The sequence below is a fragment of the Leucoraja erinacea genome, chromosome 9, assembly GCF_028641065.1.
Source record: "Leucoraja erinacea ecotype New England chromosome 9, Leri_hhj_1, whole genome shotgun sequence".
NCBI classification, from domain to species: Eukaryota; Metazoa; Chordata; class Chondrichthyes; order Rajiformes; family Rajidae; genus Leucoraja; species Leucoraja erinaceus.
The window spans coordinates 49,997,056-50,007,161 of NC_073385.1; positions in this window are offsets into that span (position 1 = coordinate 49,997,056).

Genomic DNA, 10,106 nt, shown 5'->3' on the forward strand with positions numbered 1-10,106 from the left:
CAGCTCCAGGTTTTTCAGGCTCGTGCCCTCTAGCTTGAAGGTCGATGACACTCTTCTTAACTCGCACATTAGGTCGCCACAGTGGGGCAGCCCCTTAAGTTGTGAAATTTTGCATATAATGTGAAGTGAAGCAGTTTATTTTGTTGATGGGGATATGATTAGTAATCTATGAAAAAATCTGCGCTAGTGGGTGGCGTTTTGACAAAGGTAAAACGACAACATACAACACACACATGTATACATACATACAAGATGAGACTTTTAATACCATATAGATTGTCCTTTTGCCCCTGTCTGAGTTTCATCTTTACCGTCATCTTTTACTTTTCATAATACATTCTTAATTGTTTATTTCAAAAAGTAATGAAACATTAGCTAGAGTTTGTATAATGAATTACAAGCACAATAACAAAATGATTATTTCCACCCGCATAATATAAAGCCTGGAATACCTTTAAATGTTGATTGAGATGTTTTACATATTTATTTGGTATTTTATACATTGGATCGTTTGGCCATTTCAAATTAGTCTTCTCTCGGGTTAAAAGGTTATCAAATACATGTATGCATCTGCTTCTGAAATTGCACAATGAACAAGTGATTGGATACACAGAGTGAGCTGAGTGAGTAGAGGGAGGGAGGAAACATTTGCCAATGCTTATTTAGGCTGAAGCCAGGTTATAAATATGTGCTTAACATTGGAAACATAGAAAAGAGGAGGTGGCAGCGCCGCCATTCATTGTGATCATGGCTAAATCATCCACAATCAGTAACCCGCGCCTGCCTTCTCCCCATACCCCTTGATTCCACTAGCCCCAAGAGCTCTATCTAACTCTTTTAAATGCATCCAGTGAATTGGCCTCCACTGCCTTCTGTAGCAGAGAATTCCACAACTTCACAGCTCTCTGGGTGAAAATGTTTTTTCTCATCTCAGTTTTAAATGGCCTCTCCTTTATTCTTAGCCAGTGGCCCCTGGTTCTGGACTCGCCCAATATTGGGAACTTTTTCCTGCATCTATCTTGTCCAGTCCTTTTATAATTTTACTAGACCAAGTGCAGACCCGTTGGGTCTGCTCCCCCAATGGTGTGATCCCCCAACCCAAGATTCCACCATGCACCCGTCTCCTCCAACGGAACTGAACCCGTTCCCAAATGTAAGATTCCAGCACTCCCCTGCCTCCCTCAGCAGTGGATTAAAAAAAAATTCCAATTTCACCTCCCCTGCCTGCTGCAGCAGTTCCAATTGCAATACCAATTGGCCCTCCCCCTCCTGTTGAAGCACTTGCTGTGATACCCCATTGAGGTGAAAAGTTCAGAGTGTTCCTGTCTTGCAACTTTGTTTTGAAGTGTGTTGGAAGCTGATAGGAAGGAGCAGCGAATCAAAAGGCAGACAGGCAGCCGGACGGACGGCGGACGGCAGCCACAGACTTTAATATAATAATAGATAGATAGATAGATAGATAGGTTTCTATAGGATCCCCTCATTTAAATTCTAATGAATACAAGCCCAGTCTTTTCAATCTTTCCTCGTATGACAGTCCTGCCATCCTGGGGATTAACCTCGTGATCCTATGCTTTGTCCTTCCTCAAATTAGGAGACCAAAACTGCACACAATACTCCAGATGTGTGCTCACTGGGGCCATGTACAACTGCAGAAGGACCTCGTTACTCCTATACTCAAATCCTCTCATTATGAAGGCCAATATGCCATGAGCTTTCTTCACTGTCTGCTCTATCTGCATGTTTACTTTCAGTGACTGTGTACGAGGACACCCAGGTCGTATCGCCCTTTCCTTTTCCCTAATCTAACACCATTGAGATAATAACCTGCCTTCTTATTCTTGCCGCCAAAATGGATAACCTCACATTTATCTACATTATATTGCATCTGCAATGCATCTGCCCACTCGCTCAACCTATCAAAGTCACCCTGCAACCTCCATGCATCCTCTTCGCAGTTCACACTGCCACCCAGCTTGGTGTCATCTGCAAATCTACGAGTGTTACGTTTAATTCCACCATCCAAATCATTAATATGTATTGTAAATAGTTGCGGCCCCAGCACCGAGCCTTGCGGTACTTCACTCACCACTGCCTACCGTTCTGACAGGGAACCGTTTATTCCTACTCCTTGTTTCCTGTCTGCCAACCAATTCTCGAACCATGTCAGTACCGCCACCAATACCATGCGCTCTAATTTTGCTCACTAATCTCCCGTGAGGAGATTATCAAAGGCTTTCTGAAAGTCCAAATACACTGCATCCACTGGCTCTCCTTCATCCATTTAACTTGTCACATACTCAAAAAATTCCAGAAGATTAGTCAAGTCGGATCTCCCTTTCATAAATCCATGCTGACTTGGACCAATCCTTTTACTGCTATCCTAATGCGCCGTTATTATTTCTTTAATAACTGACTCCAGTATCTTCCCCACCAGTGATGTCAGGCTAACTGGTCTATAACTCTCCATTTTCTCTCTTGCTCCTTTCTTGAAAAGTGGGATAACATTAGCTACCCTCCAATCCACAGCTGATCCTGAATCTATAGAATTTTGGAAAATGATCACCATTGCATCCATGATTTGAGAGCCACCTCCTTGAGTACCCTGGGATGCAGACCATCAGGTCCTGGGGATTTATCAGTCTTCGGTCCCATCAGTCTACCCAATGATGGATGATGGATGGGACTGAAGGCTGATAAATCCCCAGGGCCTGTTGGTCTGCATCCCAGGGTACTCGAGATATCTCTCCAAATGCTTGACTTTGCCTCTCTCACTCTCTTGTCCTTCATACTGTGGCACATGAGGAACAAAGTACCTGTTCAACTCTTCTGCCATTTCCTTGTTCCCCATAATAAATTCACCCGTTTCTGCCTTCAAGGGACCCATATTTGTCTTTAATAATCTTTTTCTCTTAACATACCTAAAGAAGCTTTTACTATCCTTCTTTATATTCTTGGCGAGCTTTCCTTTGTACTTCATCTTTTCACCCGTATTGCCTTTTTTGTTACCTTCTGACCTTTTGTTTTAGTTCTACACCGTTCATAACTTCCATTGTCAGCCACGGTTGCCTCCTACTCCCCTTGGAATCTTTCTTCCTCTTTGGAATGAAATGATCCTGCATCTTCTGAATTATGCCCAGAAATTCCTGCCATTGCTGTTCCACCGCATTCCTGCGAGGATCCTTTTCCAGTCGACCTTGGTCAGCTCCTCTCTCATGCCTTCATAGTCCTCTTTGTTCAAATGCAACACTGACATTGATTTAAACTTCTCCCTCTCAAATTGCTGATTAAAACTTACCATATTATGGTCATTACCTCCTAGTAGTTCCTTTACCTTGTTCCCTTATTAAATCTGGTTCATTGGACAGCACTAAATCCAGAATTGTCTTTTCTCTGGTAGGCTCCAATACAAGCTGGTCTAAGAATCCATTTTGGAGGCACACTCCCTTTCTTGGGGTCCAGAACCAACCTGATTTTTCCCAGTCTACCTGCATTTGAAATCTCCCATAACCACAGTGGCGTTACTTTTGTTACATGCCAATTTGAACTCCTGCTGCAACTTGTACCCTATATCCAGGCGACTTTTTGGGGGCCTGTAGATAACTCCCATTAGTGTCTTCTTACCTTTACAATTCCTCAATTCTATCCACAGGGACTCGACATCGTCAGTCCCTATGTCACCCCTCGCAAGGGACTGAATTTCATCCCTCATCAATAGAGCTACCCCACCTCCTCTGCCCACCTGCCTGTCCTTTCTATAGGAGTAGCTCTGCTTGGTATAAAAATTACCATAAATTGTTGCAGCAAAAGGCCATTCTGGAACACTTAGATGGATTTTTGCGAGGCAGTCAGGTTATGAACTCCAGGACCCAATGTGATTATTTAAGTCCATAAATAAAGGAAACTAATTACTCACCATATTAAATTCCTTTCTTTTGGAACTTTCTACAAAGTGCAAGACAGTGATGCAATTGAATACCAAATGCCTTCAAGAAAAAAAGGTATGTCTATAGTTAATTTAATTAACAAATTAGTATTATTTTTAATTTATGTTTAATTTCTAATATCTAATAAATTGATTAATCAACTTAAATATTTTTGGAAGTTTCTGATTGCCAATAGGTATTGCTCAGCGGGAAAGTTTATTTTCCACGTTTTTATGGGTGTGGTTTGTGGGCTCACTCTCCCCATAACAATGTGATGGCATTTATGTGTGGAATACCTTTATTCCTATGGATCCTGGGGGATCCAATGATGTTTAACATGGTCTTTGATTGATGTTTTAACATGGATTCACATATGTGAATCAATGATGAGCAATCATAACTTCTCACTAGCAAGATATTACTCAGAACATAATAGATAGGGAACTTGTGAGAATGTTACCTTGAGGTTCTTAATTAGTCTGACAACAAAATATTTGACGAATAAATATAAAAATTAAAAATAACATAATTAAACCATTGCCACAGAAAGCTAACGTGAACAAAAAGCATGAGAATATTTCATATAATGGTTAAATTAAGATTCACTGTTTTACAAAAATGATAAGGTTATCTGTGGGATCAGTAGAATCTCAATTATTAAAAGCGCTTTGTAAAAAGATTATACTTTTTTGGCCTCAATTCTCAGAAAAAGACGAGCAACTTAACTTTATTATATGAGCACACCTCAACAAGTTGAATTTTCACTGTTCAACATGTTGAAGCCATTGACTCACTACATGGTAGGAAGTCTACCAGCTGCAACCATAACATAAGTATATACCATTTGTAGGGATAACAAGTGATGTTTATCCACCTTACAAGGCAGTCATGGACTTAATGTGACATTATGTTGGGAGGTAGAGGATGGCGGAGTGGAGCTTAGGTGCACATAACGTTCAATACAATAGGGCCAAATAAGACATTTGATTTACTTATGAATATCTGATATCCAAGTGCAGTGAGGGGAGAGAGCTGGCACAACTTTGAAGGCACCGTTTGGCCAAAAATGGAAACCTTAAACTGCTGAAATTAATTGGAAAATACATGCATTCAAACCATAAATAAAATCATGGTTTAATTCTCTTTGATCTTCCAAAATTCAACACAATTCTTTGAAAAGTATCGGATTAGGGTGAGGATGCGGTCAAGGAAAGAGCGTTCACATCGCGGCCCTGGTTCCACCAATCTTTCCACCACTACGTACAAGAAGCACAAGAAGTGCAAGACGCCATTGTGTGCAGATGCCGAGAACTGTATTCAGCTCTGGCTGAACAAATTCTAATCTTGTGATGTGGACTCGATAAGAAGAAGAAGGGTGAAGATGATGTTTGTATCTTTTCAATTAACATGCTATCAGGAGTAAAAAAGACTGTAAACTAACTCAAATTAATCAACCTGTTTAGATTTTAACACTGAAGGTAGACACAAAATGCTGGAGTAACTCAGCGGGACAGGCAGCATCTCTGGAAAGCGTCACCCATTCCTTCTCTCCAGATATGCTGCCTGTCCAGCTGAGTTACTCAAGCATTTTGTGTCTACCTTCGATTTAAACCAGCATCTGCAGCTCTTTCCTGTATATTTTAATACTTTTCAAAAGCATCTTTACTGTTGCGGATCCAAACAGGGAAGCAACAATATTTGGCCATTTTATTCAACCAATAAATAATCAGTGACCAACAAAAACAAAACAGATGTACAGTGGCAATATAAGTCAGGTTTAGCATGAGGCTATTTTACACAATAAGTAATTCGTGAAAACCTTCAACAATTTTTTTAATTAATAAAACATTTTAAGGTTTCTTTATCTCTTTATTTTAAGTAATTTTAGAAAAACAACCATATAAGGTATTTCAAGATTATATGAGTAAAATTTAGATCTGACATATCCTGGCAAACCATACACACTCAAATTGACACATTCTGTATTTGGTTAACAGTGACATTGCTCTGCAAAAATATTAATTGGCAGTCTGTTTTTTGAAGTTTTCTTGTGAAGATATGATTTTAAATATGCACCATTATGAGTTGCAGACTTTGTTTAAACTCTTAAAGTTTAGACATACGTTTCAGGTCAGTGACCTCTCATCAGAACTATTTCTCTCTCCACAGATGCTGCCTGACCTGTGGAGTAGCCTCAGTACTTTTGGCTTTTATTTCACAATTCCAGCATCTGCAGTTTTTTGTTTTTTTTAATTGCTTTTCAATTAATCTTTTATAATCAGTTACTGTTAACCAGGGGTTATACTTATACAAATGTATGAAAATAGCAGGTGTATTTCACACACTCCCGAAGCTTTCCCTGTCATTCAACATGATCAAGGCTGGTCTTCTCTTCTGTGCCAATTCCCCACTCCCCTCAATACCCCAATCTTTCAAAAAAAAAGATTCACTTCCTCTTTAAATACACCCAATATTCAATTCTCCACAATCCTCTGGTGTACAGAATTCTAGAGAAGATCCTCAGCTTTAAAAAAACATTACAATTTTGTAACTACGTTCACTTGTTTGATAATTTCCCACCAGTGGAAGCATCTTGATATCTCCTCTTTCATGCCCCTCTTAAGAATCTGATGTTTCCATAATATACTTCATTCTTTGACACTCCAAAGAGCTTCAAGCTACATGAATATGCAGATGCTTGGAACTTTGAACAAAAAGCTAAGTGCTGGAGGAATTGAGCGGGCCAGGCAGCATCTGTGGAGGGAATGGATGACTGACATTTCGATTGGGACTCTTCTTCAGACTGATTGGAGTGGGAGACTCAGCACTCTGAGCCTTCTTTTGTAAACCAGCATCTGCAGTTATTTGTTTCTACTTAACTTTCTGAGAAAGGAGTCCTTAATAAAGTATCACTGTCCAATCATTTGTTACAATCTTTCGATGAAGAGGTCGGACAAAGCAAGAACAAAAGTTAAGATTTAAAATAAAGAAAATACTTAATTATAATTTTAATCAATTGGTATGAAAGGGATAAAGGATGAAAAAAAAAGATTGGATCCAGCCAAGCTGTAAATGACAGTTGTGGCATCAGAACTTGTTGTTCAAAACAAATGTTATGATTTGAATTCATCCCGAGTCTGTAAGATCATATAACACCTTATCGATTTATTTCCAAGTAACTCTTTAGGGGGATAACCTTCCACCCTACTCTAGCTGTTCCAGGGTCACAGGTAAAAATAAATCACCACTCATGCATCCACATTCTCTGCCACCTCCACTTTTGGACTCTAAAATGTATGTGACCTGTTGTGCTTCAAATCCACCAACTTATCCAAAACATTCTCTTCATTAACAATGGGCCAGGTCTTCCCAACATAAACACGCTGTCCTTATTTTCATCATGCACAGATCTGGACATGGAGAGCCTAACATTCTGGTCCAAGGTGTTCCATATTCCCATTCTGAAGCTTGGACAGCAGCATACCTTAGTGAGGCTCAAATTAAGATCTGACCCCACAATTCCCACAAATCCTGTGACAACTGACAAAGCTACCTTGATTTTTAAATGATTCTCCACACCTCTGATCTAGAATGTCCAAGATCTGAAAGCTAATTCCTACACTAATAGAGTGGGAAATCCCTGAAAGACTGAGCTCTAGAACCAGAGTCATACAGCACGAAAACAGGCCTTTCAACTCAACTTGTTAATGCTGACCAAGATACCCCATTTATACTAGTCCTACCTGCCTGTGTTTGGCCCGTATCCCTCTAAACCAGTGGTTCCCAACGTGGGGCGTACGCCCCACAGGGGGGCAATTTGATTTTTAAGGGGGGCAATTGAGCGCGACTGAGGAGGTCTGGGTCCAAATTTTCGATTTTTATTTTTTAGGATTTTCCATCAGCAGTTTATGTTTCAGATGTTATTTTGAGTAAATAATTTTTTTGGGGTAAAAAAGGTCTTTATTGTGTAGTTATTACAACCAAGGTATTGGCGTTTTAAGCTTCTTCAGCTGAAACGGAGTTTACTTTTTAAATGATAAGAATTATATATCACCACATGGGGGGGGGCATCAAGATTTTAGAGGTGATTAGGTGGGGCATGGCCAAAAAAAGGTTGGGAACCACTGCTCTAAACCTTTCCTGTTTATATACCTGTCAAAATGTATTTAATATAAAGTACCTGCCTCAAGTGCCTTCTGGCTGCTCATTCCATATACCAACCACGCTGCCTGAAAAAAGTTGTCCCTCGGGTTCCTATTAAATTGTTCCTCTCTAATCTTAAGCCTATTTCCTTTGGTTCTTGATTCTGTTACTCTGGGTAAACTCTGTGTATTTACCCAATCTATTCCCGTCATGATCTTGTTCACCTCTACAAAATCAGCCTTATCCTCCTCCACACCTAAGATTATAGTCCTTGCCTACCTAACCTCTCCCAATAGCTTAGCTCCTCAAGTCCTGGCGACATCCTTGTGAATCTTTTCTGCGGCTCAACAAAACCCTCTATAAGACAGGGTAATCAAAACAATGCTACTGCTGAGCTTCAGGACAAATTCAAATAAAACATATGTTGCCCAGTATCATCCAGGAAATCTGGAACTTTCCTATGCATACTTGCATACTTGGAAATCCCAATAAAACAAAATCTGGGCCATTCAGTAATCAAATTCCTCTCTTTTTAAACCCTTGCTTTTCCACTGTTTCCACTTATTTTATCATCTATCATGAAGGAAGGCAGAAAATATCTGCATAATGCCTGTCAATGTCCTCATTCCACTCTTGCCTTTGCCAATAAGCATCCCACAATTACTATCACTACGATCTTCCCCTTTAATTTGTGGTTGAAATTCCTTGGTACATTTCTTGGTGCTCAATATTATATCTTCTTCCAATCACATCCACAATTAATCTGTATCCACCTATCACTTGCCAGGCCTTGTCCTGCCCCCACCTCTTTTCCAGCTGTCTCCAGCCCCCACTGGAATCAGACCGATGAAGGGTCCTGACCTGAATTGTCACCTCATCCATGTTCTCCAGGGATGCTGCCTAACCCGCTGACTTACTCAAGCACGTTGTGTTGTTTTTTTTTGGTAAACCAGCATCTGCAGTTCTTTATTGCTACTTTTGCTTTTATTTGTCTTTTTTGCCAGAATCACTGGGTGAAACCGGCACCATAAGTGGGGGAAGTAACTCCAGATGAGATACTGATTTATACTGAAGAAGGGTATTCTTCTTCTCCAGAGATGCTGCCTGGCCCGCTGAATTACTCCAACACTTTGTGACTATCTTCAGCATCAGTGGGGGAATGGGCAGTTGATGTTTCTGGTCGGGCCCTGTCTGATCTCCACAGGTCTGCAGAATTGTCCCGACCCGAAGCCTCCTCCGTCCATATCCCTCCACTGAGAATTTGTCTCCGCGTTGTCAGAAGAAAACCAAGGTATTTACTGGTAATGTTTAAGCAGAGAGAACACTAACGCAAACATCACCAGTACTATTCTTCGGCCAGAATCAATCCTAACAACTCGCACCATGCTCACGCTGACAACGTTTCTTCAGAAGAACAGGTACTGTCAGGAGTACCGCAAGGCACAGTCCTTGGACCACTGTTGTTCCTGACGTACATTAATGATCTACCTGAACACATAAATTGTAAAACAAGACTCTTTGCAGATGATGTCTTGTATATTCGCCTGTCACTGCTGTAGAGGATATTAACTCCTTACAAGAAGACCTTAAGTCCTTGGAATTATGGCAAAACACATGGAAGATGAGCTTCAACCCAACCAAATGCTCAATTATGGTAATTTCAAACAAGAAGAAACCACTTACTCAAAACTACATCTTCTGTGGACAAATACTTCGTCGTACAAGTTCACAACCATACCTTGGAGTTCATCTTGATAACAAGCTTTCGTGGAGGGAACACGTGGACAACATGGTCACTAAAGCCAACCGAACACTAGGATTCCTTAGACGAAACCTCTGGTTCTGCCCAAAGGAAATGAAAACCACAGCATACACATTGGTTAGACCCTGACTGGAATACACTTCATGCGCCTGGGACCCATACAAAACTGATCATATCAACAAACTCGAAGAGGTACGGAGGAAAGCAGCACGCTTTTGCATCGGGAACTACAATAGAGGTAGCAGTGTCACCCAGATGCTGTCTGACCTGGAGTG